This window comes from Varroa destructor, unplaced genomic scaffold, assembly GCF_002443255.2.
Source record: "Varroa destructor unplaced genomic scaffold, Vdes_3.0 BEIS01000007.1, whole genome shotgun sequence".
Classification (NCBI taxonomy): Eukaryota; Metazoa; Arthropoda; class Arachnida; order Mesostigmata; family Varroidae; genus Varroa; species Varroa destructor.
Genome location: NW_019211460.1, coordinates 35,706,050 through 35,718,423, shown reverse-complemented (window position 1 = coordinate 35,718,423; position 12,374 = coordinate 35,706,050). Strand labels below are relative to the sequence as shown.

Here is a 12,374-nt window from a genome sequence, read left to right as displayed (position 1 = left end):
AAAGATTACAATTTGATGTACTTTTATCGAAAAAAATATGCGAACGGACAGGCCTTTGATTACAGTTTCACATTCGTGAGTAACAGCACTTTTAAATAACACTAGCAATGCATTCACTAAAACATGTATCTAGTTTTCTAGTCTAGGCGTTTTCGCCGTTCATAAAAAAAGTCCGACTATCCCACTATAAAGTTACACAGGAATTAATTCGAAAAGCGCGCGCTGATGCGAAATATTCCTTTCCCGATACCAGTGAAATTTAGTACCTTCAAGATCACAAGTTTGTCATGAGTACATCAAAACATCCCTACAAGGTTTTCCTAAAATAAGCATAAAATAGAATCAGCTGATTCGTTTAATTAAAGCTCAACTAAAGATTCGTTACCTCAAGCAAGGCTATCATTTTAAAATATCTGTCATATATTTTTTACTTCTAGCTCTTACCATAATCATAATAGTAATGATAATAACGGGATCTTTACAGGTAGGGTACGTAGCCATACAACCGCTGAATGATACATCTTGAACTGCATTTCGTGTCATATAAAATACGTTAGGATTTAGTATTTTTTATGCGAAATGATCATGGACAAATGTTGTACTTGTCAATGTTGTGTTTCTATTGGCGAATTTGTAGCTTGGTTGTGACAGATTGAAAGCTGTGTACAAGAATACCAATGAAGACCTAGGTTGGACACCCTTTTGATCAGTCTTGTCTTGCCTTTGCTCTATTCTGTTACTTCGCTGCACCTACATAAGAAAAGAACAAGAAGAGGACGAAGCTACACAATTATTAGCTGACCCTTCGACCGCCAATCAGTAAAACCATCTTCCCCGCCCACCATCTTTGTTTAATGTTCCCACCAGACAAATATATATGGCCTAACCAGCGTTCGTTTATCCTCTCGTCGATTGCCGAATGGCTGGCTACTCACGTTTCTACGAAGAAAACGAATATTTGGCTAACGAAACGTATGTAGACGTACCCCCCATCCTCTCCCCTTTGCATCTCTCTCTCCCGTGCCGACTCTCTTTGGGTCTTCTTCCAGATACCCAGCTAAAGAAGTCACCTTTTCAGCCTCTTGGATGGCATCGACTTAAATGAACGCATAACGTCACAAGCTGGATAATATTTTTTTAGCAAATGAATTGTGTTCAATATTGTTATAAGTTAATCAAAAATAATAATCAACAACATTCAATATTTGCCACTCGTGCATTTTATTTAACCGTTTGGTTAGAAACTTGAAGCAATTCTCTTTCGTACGACTAACCTATGTTTGGTACGCAGTGAATATTTTAGCAGGGTTCGCTTGTAGATGTCTTATGTGCTATTCGATCATACCTTTTTCAGCAATTTCCAGCTGTCAGAGTATATGCAATCGAGGCAATGAGGACCATTCATATAAGGGGTTGAAGGCGAACACGGAACAGTATCTGAAAGAGTTTTTGTTTAAAGAGATTTCAGGACTTTAAAACCCCATAGATTTGGGACGTCTGCAAGAAGCGGATTAGGCTGCTCTGTTGAGTGACGATTGAGCCCAATGAATTTAAAAGCTTCGTAGGAGCTTGTTGCATCACTATCACAATAAAGTGAATCTTGCATGAGGTTAATGAAAGGGTCAATCGCTAAAAAGTTAACTAAGTTAAGTAAGGGAACTTTTACAACAACTTTTAGCGCAACAAAGGGTAGGTAAACGATTCAATAGGAAGCCCTAGTACCGGAAATACAACAAATCATTAAATCCAAACTGTGAGTCAAAAATTGATAACACATAGGCCCTAAAGAGGCGAAGAATGCCGATTAGTAGTCTTGTTGTATGTCAGCTTTTGGCTTCATGAGTCTCTGGCAGTTTCAATAACATTTACCTACGTTAGGCAAATATCCTATTATGCCTACTTGAAAACCTAGACTTGCTTTCCCGGATTATAACTAATCAAATCCATATAGTACGGCTCGGGAAACAAGCGATTCAAAATAAGAGTCAGAGGTTCGAAGATAAGCCTGGTTACGGTTGAGTGGATATCTATGTCAGCAGCCGAAAAAATAGACTATTGCCTTAATAGCTGAAAGGAAACGGGAAGCCAAATAGATTACTCTAGTAGACTAGGTTGACTCCTCAGAAAAGTTAGAACGATTTAAAGAATTTTGAAGATGAGAAATTGCTTTCCGATGTACCCTATAGATTCATCTATGGGTCGTTATTTGTGACCATGACATCAGATTCCTAATGTAAAAAATCTACGTGCTGTGAAACTCTATTTAAGAGCAAGAAAAAACTTTAGATCCGCAAATTGTTAGAGTAAACACAAGCCGCCAGCGAAATGAAAGGTGAAAAGTAGCTAGTACTCGCTTTAATTTGGAAACTAAGCGAAAGGTAATTGTGAATCTTTACTCGGCTAACCTGCGCTGCCGGTCGATCGAAGTACGATGTTCTCAATAGCTAGATCATAGACTTAACGGAAAATCCTCTGCAATATGTCTAGTGCCGTTAACAACCAAAGCACAATCGTGCTATCTTATAGAAAAGTTGGCCGAGCTCACCCCATCAATGTAGCTGAAAAAAAATGCTGCAAATAGAAACCACGTGTGGAGGGTTGCTTTTGTCGACAAAACTACCATCCCAATTAACCCTTCTGCAGTCCATGGGATTTCGCCGAGCTGCACTTATACCATATGTACCCATTAATGTACCCTTATCGCCTTATCGATCTATTGGCGCCTGACAGGTGTAGACAAGCGTACCGGTCTAAATGAAGGGCCAACGCTAACCGAAGTACGTCCCAATTGAACTGAAATACACGACGAAGTGTACATGTTTTAACGAGGCTCGAGCCTACCGCAAGTGGCCTCTTTAACAAGGAACCTCAATTTTTTCTCCAAATATATACTAGTATTTATCAACTAGGGATACTGTCTGCGAGCCTGGCCAACGCTGTTAATATACCAAGTCAGAACAAAACTGAAAATTATTCCCTGAGTACTTTCTGCGATAGCATTATATTTCTTAACGTTGTGCGCAAGTGACCGAGCACAGATAGCATTGTAAACTATATATCACAAGCACGGTCTTACTTTTTCCTGTTCTAAACGAAAACGATATCTATAAGTTTATGTTATTTTAAAGGTAGCTTTGGGATTACCTCAAAGGTACGTGCGACTGGGATGACATTCGGGGCTCATTCAGTTGACAATGTTTACCAGAAGCGCCTAATTAATAAATGCTTTTGTTCATGGGGGTAAGTTGAAACGTCCTCACGTAAATCGCGTTTGTCATTAATCTTGCGTTTCGCAAGGAGCACAGTTAGATATGATTTAGATTAACTTTAATATTCACATTCACACTTTAACATACTTCATACAGGCAACTCAATGAGAGGTTTGTCCTTATGTCTTATGTAGCCCGCCTGCGAAAATAATCATTCTACGAAATATCGCTTAATTTTTGGACAGAGAGAATGGATGTGATCTCAAAGTCGAAGGCTAGTGACGTTCGAGACGATGCTCTCATTAGAGACGTTATTTTACTCAGTCTATCATATTAGTAACTCGATTCCGATCTCCCCTTTTCCCATCCCCATCCAGCGCACCTCCGCCATCATCGTCGTCGTCGTCGTCGTTGGTTTGTTGTGCTTCGTTCACAGCAGTATATCCGTTCCATTGACGTTTGCATCCAGTCGCGCTCCCTCGCCATTGGCTGAATCTGTACTACGTTCGGGTGGTCTGATCTAAATGTTCTACTTTGTCCCTTTCGCGACCCCTCCCGCTGTAACCAAAAACATCATTACAACGTTATCGGCAAATGTGGTTCAGAGGGTTGCCAGACAGATGTGAGATGGTTGGGATGCAGTCAGAAAAGGAAAGGGTCGGGAACTTTTCGCCAGCACTACCGGCATTCGTCTGTGGAAAGATTTACCCGATTCCGGCTCCAGTTGAAGGATCGGAATTGCTGCGGCTGGGTCGGAGGTAGAGGAGGACCTATCGAGAGAAAGAACAGGAAAGTAGTAACATCTTGAAGCTACCTTCTTTTTGTCCCCCCGTCTCACGTCGCCTCGTCTTCCCATCTTCCCTGGGCTCCGATGCAGTTCTCTACGGTGCGCCGCTGCCGGGAGCAGCACTCGTCTACCCCCTCTTTCCGCTGTCAAGAGGATAACGGAGGACCGACTGCCGCCACTGTCGCTGTCGTCCTCGTCGTCCGGGATGCCATCGAAGCCGAAGGCAGCGAGGAGTATCACCGGAAGAGGAAGCCGGTGAGGCAGCACAAGCTTCTGTAGCGACCGGCAATAGCAGCGGCAGTAACATCAGGAAGAAAGAAGGACGACCACCACGAAGCAGCAGCCCGACCCTCGCTGCTTTCTAGAACACCGTCTTCCACGTTACCACAGTAGCGGCTGCACCGAGCCAGTCGATGCTGCTGCTGCCGCCTCTGCTGTTGTTGTCGTCGTTTTATCGGGTTCCGACGAACATCACGATAGTCGCAGTAGTCTTAGCAGCGGCACTGGCGCAAAGTAACTTCATAACCGTAGATGTACGCCCGGTACGGTGCGCCTGCCAGTGGCGACGCAGAAGCCATGCGCATCGAGGTATCGTATGTGTATCTAGACCCGACTAACTTGCTTTCCTCTGTGACCTGCTACGCATACATCAGTTACACAGATATATATTGGGCAAAACCTACCGACTGAAACTATCTAAGTTGTACAAGGTGTGCCAAAGACGAAACGGTTGAGGTGATGATTAGATCATTTTTTTTTGTGCCAGCACGAAACGTAACTCAATTATAGAGGTACAATTGACGAGGTCAGCTGGATGCAGCGATGTCAGTAGTCAATTTGCTCTACAAATGAGTCGGGGCCCATTGATCTTCTGCTTCGCTGAGAGCGTATTGTCGTAATTATGCTTATCACTAATACTGAACTAGGCCTGACCGAACTAGGATGGCCGAATGAGCCGCTGGGATGTGTGGCTTGTTAACAGTTCGCAATGTTCGACGAAGCTTCAGGGTGAACGTGAAGCATTCGCTGAGAAGATCAAAATGCAATTACAGAATTGAGTTACAACTATACATAATTACATGTACGATGGCGGCCACCACGTTGAACTTCAGTAGCTTGCTTCATTTACAAGGACGGCCGTACGAACGTCCATCGAGTTTTTTTTAGCACATTTCTTAGCTTCGAATTTGAAATGTATGAATTTTATCCACCAAAGGGTAGAAATGATAATTAGCGAGCGTGTCGTAGTTTGTGATTGTCTCGTGACAATTACAGGACCATTAGGAGACAGGACATGTCGGCCGCTGTCATAAAAAGTAGCGTCACATGTATCTATATAGAAGGCATTTATCCATCACCACTTTGAAGCGGCGATAATAGGGATATTCACTTGTAAGCCGTAGCTTGTAAATGAAGGCAATAAAGAAATGATGACGATGAAAAAGATATAAGTTAGAATCTGTGCTCTGTGGCTCTCCCGTGTCACCGCCTCGATCGACACCAAAATTCTATTGAACGGCAACGAAGAGCCCGATTTTGTTTCCTTTTTGTCACAGATATTTATAGTGTTATGGATCAGAGCAGCGATGCCTTTAGTATGGCGCCATTGGCTCGGCCGCAGTAAGACTCTTGTGATTTTGCTTTCATGGGACCAGAAACTGTTGCCGCACGCAGTGTCAGAATGAGCAACGACATTCGCTGGCCGCATACACGCACGCAAGCACGTATGCGCAATCTAAACGCTGTCTCTGTTACTTACCACAATATGTGGCAATGCTGCCTTTGTTGGTCCCGCGTTCTGCTGATGCCTAAAGATCGGTTTTAAAGAAAGACAGATCTGTCAATAGTAATTTTCGTACTAATAATAATAGAACAACCAGTGAATTTGTGTGAAGCGTGATGTATATATTAGGCTCACGTCACTACATATCGCATGTATACCTGTGCTAAAAAATTGTTTTATAAATTATTCCGGTCGCTCAAGTAATCGAAAGTCAATATCGTACGACGACATCGAATCTGCACACAATTTTTGCACATGCTATATGTGCACATATAATAAACGTGGCGTACTGTACCATTTATATTTTTTACAGTTCCAACGGTTCTAATGACTAATTATAGCACTGATCACTAAAGGCACATAATATCTGCCCTTTGCCACTGAACAAGAGTATGTGTATTCAGATGAGGGTAAGCGTCTGCGGTACATTTTTGTCGTATGCTTTTTCTTTCTATTTTTCAGAGTAAATATACGTTTAATGTGATATAAACATGCTTTCATTTGTAGGCAGCACCAACGGGCCAGGTCCCTGGAACAAGAAATTAGGGCAAAAATTAATGTTTGCCCGTGTATCTGTGGCAACGTCAATCACAAACGTAACAGAACTATTTTCGTTGTCGATCTATACCGACTAAGGAAAACTCGGGCAGGCTTCACCGACCAGTCTAATTACCGCCTATGGACATCCGCAACGGGGCACAAAACACGCATGTTTAGTCGAACAAATTTTTTCAATTTGTTTCGTCTGTGTTTGTTTGTGTATCTGACTTTCAACTTGTTGAAATGCTCGATTTTCCCGGACGTTCCCATACGTCAGCATCCTATAGCGCTCTGTTTCTGTTCACACCTGTAGATGACCGTCGGTATTCTGTATTGTCGACGTAGACACATGCCTTTGTCAACCAATGCCTGAAGGTTCTCTTTGCTGTTTCTACCACGTTTACATTGTTGTCGTTCTAATAACCCAGTCTTTACTATTCGGTAACAACCCGCACGCTTAAGATGCTAGCCTTTCTTTACTTGCTGCTTAGAAGAATGCGGGCGAGGCAAATAAAGAAAGAAAAAAAAAAAAAAAAAAAAAAGAGAGCTAGAAAATGTGAGGCGACGTGACTTTTGTCGCCGCTGCCGCTACTGATGTTGTTGTATTTTTCGCAGCTTCTAGTAGTCGTCGTATGACATCGAAAAAGGAAAGTGTAGAGGGGTCGTGGGGGTTATGTAGGAAAGGATTATGGTGTGGAAACAGAAGCAGGAGTGTGATGGCTGAAAGCCGAAGGCAGCTCCCGGCTGCTAACGGTACCGAAGTAGCCTTCTCTTCACAAAGAAAGAAAAATACAAATCAGATGTACGCCAGCAATAGAACGCAAATATACGCCGTACGGCAGGTCAGCTGGTTAGGTCCTCTATAAAATATCTAAATACGCTGTACGTGGATACATCGTTATTACTACAGGATCGAACTGTCTCAAATATTCACTGATTAGAGTCTATATACATACGAGAAGCTATGACGGCTACCGGGCGAGGATCAGGAACATCAAACAAACTATGAGAACATAATAAGTGAAAAAATTAAAACTTTCATAATCTCTGTGAATATGTTTGAAGTCAAGTCGGGTTTTATGTACCTACGGGACTTGAGGGTGTGTGTGTGTGTAATTTGACGGAGTTGTGCTTGATTGTGTGTTCGCCGATCGAAGTTACAGAGAAAAGAAGAAAACGATTTCGCTCATGCACAATTGTATGCGACAGCCGTATAATCTGATCTGGGTCGACACTGACTCCCTGGAAGTCAACTTCGAAAGCAGATTCCGTGCCAGATGAATAATTACGAAGACCCATTCAACATTCTTCCAAGAATACAACATTAGTTCTTAATCTATTTAGTTAGGAGATGACGGTTGGGCTGGTAGACGTAGATGTGAGGCTGTAGTAACGAAACTCGAGAGCGCATTATCTGTAACATAGCTTGGGAAAAGGATGAAGGAAGAAATAAACAAACGTTGTTTGGCCGATGTCCTATTACACATCGTTGGAACGCGGCTAACTCGTCGACTTCTTAGGGATTTTCTTTAAACTGAAGCTGACAATCTAAAATTGATTAGCATGAGTAGTTTGCAGTCAACAGTGTTCGAAACAAGCGATTTCAAACGTTCGAGTCTCTCCCTTAGGTGCCTCGACGCATTTTTAAAGAGGTACTGGATATTTGATAATAATTACCTTGATAGGTGTCGTACCTAGTCTATCAGGACAATGCTAGATACCTCTAAAATATGAAAAATTACATTTTTTTTTTCCAAAACCGAGATTATATATCTGATCTACACATCTATTTGAAGCAACGCAATTAATGCTTTTGTCGTACTTTGGATTTTAGAAACGTAAGTTTCGAATAAATAGGGATTACGATTAATTAAGGACGTTAAGGAGTTATTTAGGAAACGTTCGCGTGGTTGCTTGAACATCAAATTTTAAGTTAGAGTTAAAAAAAATCCAGTTTCGAATTGCTACGGCATGTTCCAGAGCTTCGAAACACAGTATCGGAGTTTGAAGGCCATATTCTCTGATACTATATAGCCACGCTGCCGCTAACAACCCTACCCGAGTCTTTGAGAAGCATACTTAGGGGATGCCCCTAGCAACTTAAGCTGTAAGAACTGTTTCATAGTTCTGTACTTCTTATATACGTAAACGAATAATAATCGCAATCACTACCTTTGACTATAATATCTTTAGCAGTCAAATTTTATTATGCGGCTTCTAGTGGATTGAGGACGTGGCTTTGAAAAATCCGATTTTTAATAGAACTCTGAACTGCAGAGAGCGGAGATTATCCGGCTGCCTAAATCAAGCTATTAGATTAAATAGATGGCAGAATTGGCCATAAGAAGGAATGCTTGTCCGAGTTTTGTCATTGGCTTCCCAACGTTTTCTAATAAAAAAAATCTGTCTTTCTCTTAGATAAAACCCGCGTATAGCTTTTCTACAGGTTCTAGAGGTATTTTCTAACCAGTTAGATGATATATACTTTATCCCATGTTAGGATCTAATTCCTACTCAAATACATCATTGCCGTGTATCCTCATATCCCGCTTCGGTGAAATACCGGATCGTAAAACGTATCCTCTCTCGTCATTCCTTAGAGACGCGTTCCAGAACAGAAGGTGGCTGAATCGTCGTAACAACAAACGGCAAATAGGCCCTTGACAGTCTAGAATGCGGCGAAGTGAGAAAGCAATAGACGAGCGTAGGTTTTAATATTATACAGCTACATACAATACAATACAATACTGCTTTATTTGAATAGGACTAAGTCTACGAATGACCTTGTCCAGACACCTTTGTTCGACCTATTCATATTTTGATATCGAATGAAAACAACGGTTAGGGATAGAGTGAACGGTTGTTTGTTCGCTGTGGTAGTCTTTTCTATGCTACACAACGGTGCGAATTTTTACAACGTTACTACCAGCCGAATTCGTATGCTGCACCTGCTAGAACTTGATTGCATTGAACTTTTTAACCTGAAAACCAGACATATCGTGATCGCATCACAAGTAAGTTGCTTCGATCTGACCAATCATCGCGTAAACATTTTTCGATACCGATTCCTGAAACTAGCAAGAGGCGTCTTGCTGAATCTATTGCCATAATCATCAGCCCATTACTACGACTTGTATTCGTATCACAATAGCGTATGTGCTAGGCCGGAAAAAAAGGCCGACAATAGAAATATGATTGTACAGTCTATATGTAGATAACGTGATAGAAGTTTATCTGACAGACGACAGCTGCTTGTGAGCACGTCTGATATTTTCGATGTAGCTAGTGCAACCGTACGCCGTACGCTGATGAGTGGATGTACATGTCGACTTCGTTAGCTTCCTGAGCGAAAGTTTGCAGAAGCAGACGAGCAGACGTCTGCTCCGAAAGTAAAGTGTGATTCATAACTAAATATATAGATGCGGCGTAGGTAAGATGGCGTACAAAAAAAGAACCGATAAATTCTATTTTCTAAGAGTTAATATTTTCCGAAAACGAGCAGCACGTTCAAATAAACAGTGGGTCTAATATAAAATATCGTATTTCGGGTCGCGTACTCAAGGTCCAGTGAGTATATGATATGAAGTGAGCATACTCTGAGGTGTAATTTTCAAGATTCCTTAATGCTGTTATACAATGAGACAATATTTTTTTGCAGTAGGAAGATAATCAGAGTAGCGCTTTCAGTTTTCTGCTGAGACTCAGTTTTTCTGTGCTACATAGGTTTTAATATTAATTTTACCATGTGGCTTTATTTTACCATCCTTTATTCCTCGAATTGTTTTTTTCATTGTGATACGTACGGGTGTTGCTTCTCTGATTGTGGACAACATACGGCTGAGATATTTCAGTCCACATAAAACGTTGACACTCATTTTCAATGAGTCTAAATAGGTGTATATGAAAACGTGCCAAAAGTTAAGTTTGTTACCACCACTGCTCAAGATGGCAATAAACGAATTTAAATCGAGTCACTTTTTATGCCCATACGACGATCGTGACTTTGGCAATTTTGATCAAATTCCAAGGTCATAGCCCATCATACAATGGCACATACACGCAGACCGATGAGTCATCGCCGTACCGCAAAGTCCAATGGGCTTTTCACCCTCCTCCTCCTCCTCCTCCTCCTCCTCCTCCTCCTCCTCCCCCTCCTCCTCCTCCTCCTCCTCGCTAACTTGAGTCTTTGAGAAGCATACTTAGGGGATGCCCCTAGCAACTTAAGCTGTAAGAACTGTTTCATAGTTCTGTACTTCTTATATACGTAAACGAATAATAATCGCAATCACTACCTTTGACTATAATATCTTTAGCAGTCAAATTTTATTATGCGGCTTCTAGTGGATTGAGGACGTGGCTTTGAAAAATCCGATTTTTAATAGAACTCTGAACTGCAGAGAGCGGAGATTATCCGGCTGCCTAAATCAAGCTATTAGATTAAATAGATGGCAGAATTGGCCATAAGAAGGAATGCTTGTCCGAGTTTTGTCATTGGCTTCCCAACGTTTTCTAATAAAAAAAATCTGTCTTTCTCTTAGATAAAACCCGCGTATAGCTTTTCTACAGGTTCTAGAGGTATTTTCTAACCAGTTAGATGATATATACTTTATCCCATGTTAGGATCTAATTCCTACTCAAATACATCATTGCCGTGTATCCTCATATCCCGCTTCGGTGAAATACCGGATCGTAAAACGTATCCTCTCTCGTCATTCCTTAGAGACGCGTTCCAGAACAGAAGGTGGCTGAATCGTCGTAACAACAAACGGCAAATAGGCCCTTGACAGTCTAGAATGCGGCGAAGTGAGAAAGCAATAGACGAGCGTAGGTTTTAATATTATACAGCTACATACAATACAATACAATACTGCTTTATTTGAATAGGACTAAGTCTACGAATGACCTTGTCCAGACACCTTTGTTCGACCTATTCATATTTTGATATCGAATGAAAACAACGGTTAGGGATAGAGTGAACGGTTGTTTGTTCGCTGTGGTAGTCTTTTCTATGCTACACAACGGTGCGAATTTTTACAACGTTACTACCAGCCGAATTCGTATGCTGCACCTGCTAGAACTTGATTGCATTGAACTTTTTAACCTGAAAACCAGACATATCGTGATCGCATCACAAGTAAGTTGCTTCGATCTGACCAATCATCGCGTAAACATTTTTCGATACCGATTCCTGAAACTAGCAAGAGGCGTCTTGCTGAATCTATTGCCATAATCATCAGCCCATTACTACGACTTGTATTCGTATCACAATAGCGTATGTGCTAGGCCGGAAAAAAAGGCCGACAATAGAAATATGATTGTACAGTCTATATGTAGATAACGTGATAGAAGTTTATCTGACAGACGACAGCTGCTTGTGAGCACGTCTGATATTTTCGATGTAGCTAGTGCAACCGTACGCCGTACGCTGATGAGTGGATGTACATGTCGACTTCGTTAGCTTCCTGAGCGAAAGTTTGCAGAAGCAGACGAGCAGACGTCTGCTCCGAAAGTAAAGTGTGATTCATAACTAAATATATAGATGCGGCGTAGGTAAGATGGCGTACAAAAAAAGAACCGATAAATTCTATTTTCTAAGAGTTAATATTTTCCGAAAACGAGCAGCACGTTCAAATAAACAGTGGGTCTAATATAAAATATCGTATTTCGGGTCGCGTACTCAAGGTCCAGTGAGTATATGATATGAAGTGAGCATACTCTGAGGTGTAATTTTCAAGATTCCTTAATGCTGTTATACAATGAGACAATATTTTTTTGCAGTAGGAAGATAATCAGAGTAGCGCTTTCAGTTTTCTGCTGAGACTCAGTTTTTCTGTGCTACATAGGTTTTAATATTAATTTTACCATGTGGCTTTATTTTACCATCCTTTATTCCTCGAATTGTTTTTTTCATTGTGATACGTACGGGTGTTGCTTCTCTGATTGTGGACAACATACGGCTGAGATATTTCAGTCCACATAAAACGTTGACACTCATTTTCAATGAGTCTAAATAGGTGTATATGAAAACGTGCCAAAAGTTAAGTTTGTTACCACC

The 12,374-nt window shown here is 41.3% G+C and overlaps 1 long non-coding RNA gene across 1 annotated transcript in view; it reads right to left on the bottom strand.

Moving 5' to 3' along the window:
- Window positions 1-12,374, bottom strand: part of LOC147754646 (uncharacterized) — a 65,552-nt gene that overhangs the window by 51,414 nt on the left and 1,764 nt on the right. Inside the window, exon 2 of the long non-coding RNA XR_015318084.1 lies at window positions 1,346-1,437. This is a non-coding gene — a long non-coding RNA (uncharacterized LOC147754646). The remainder of the gene's footprint in view (window positions 1-1,345; window positions 1,438-12,374) is intronic.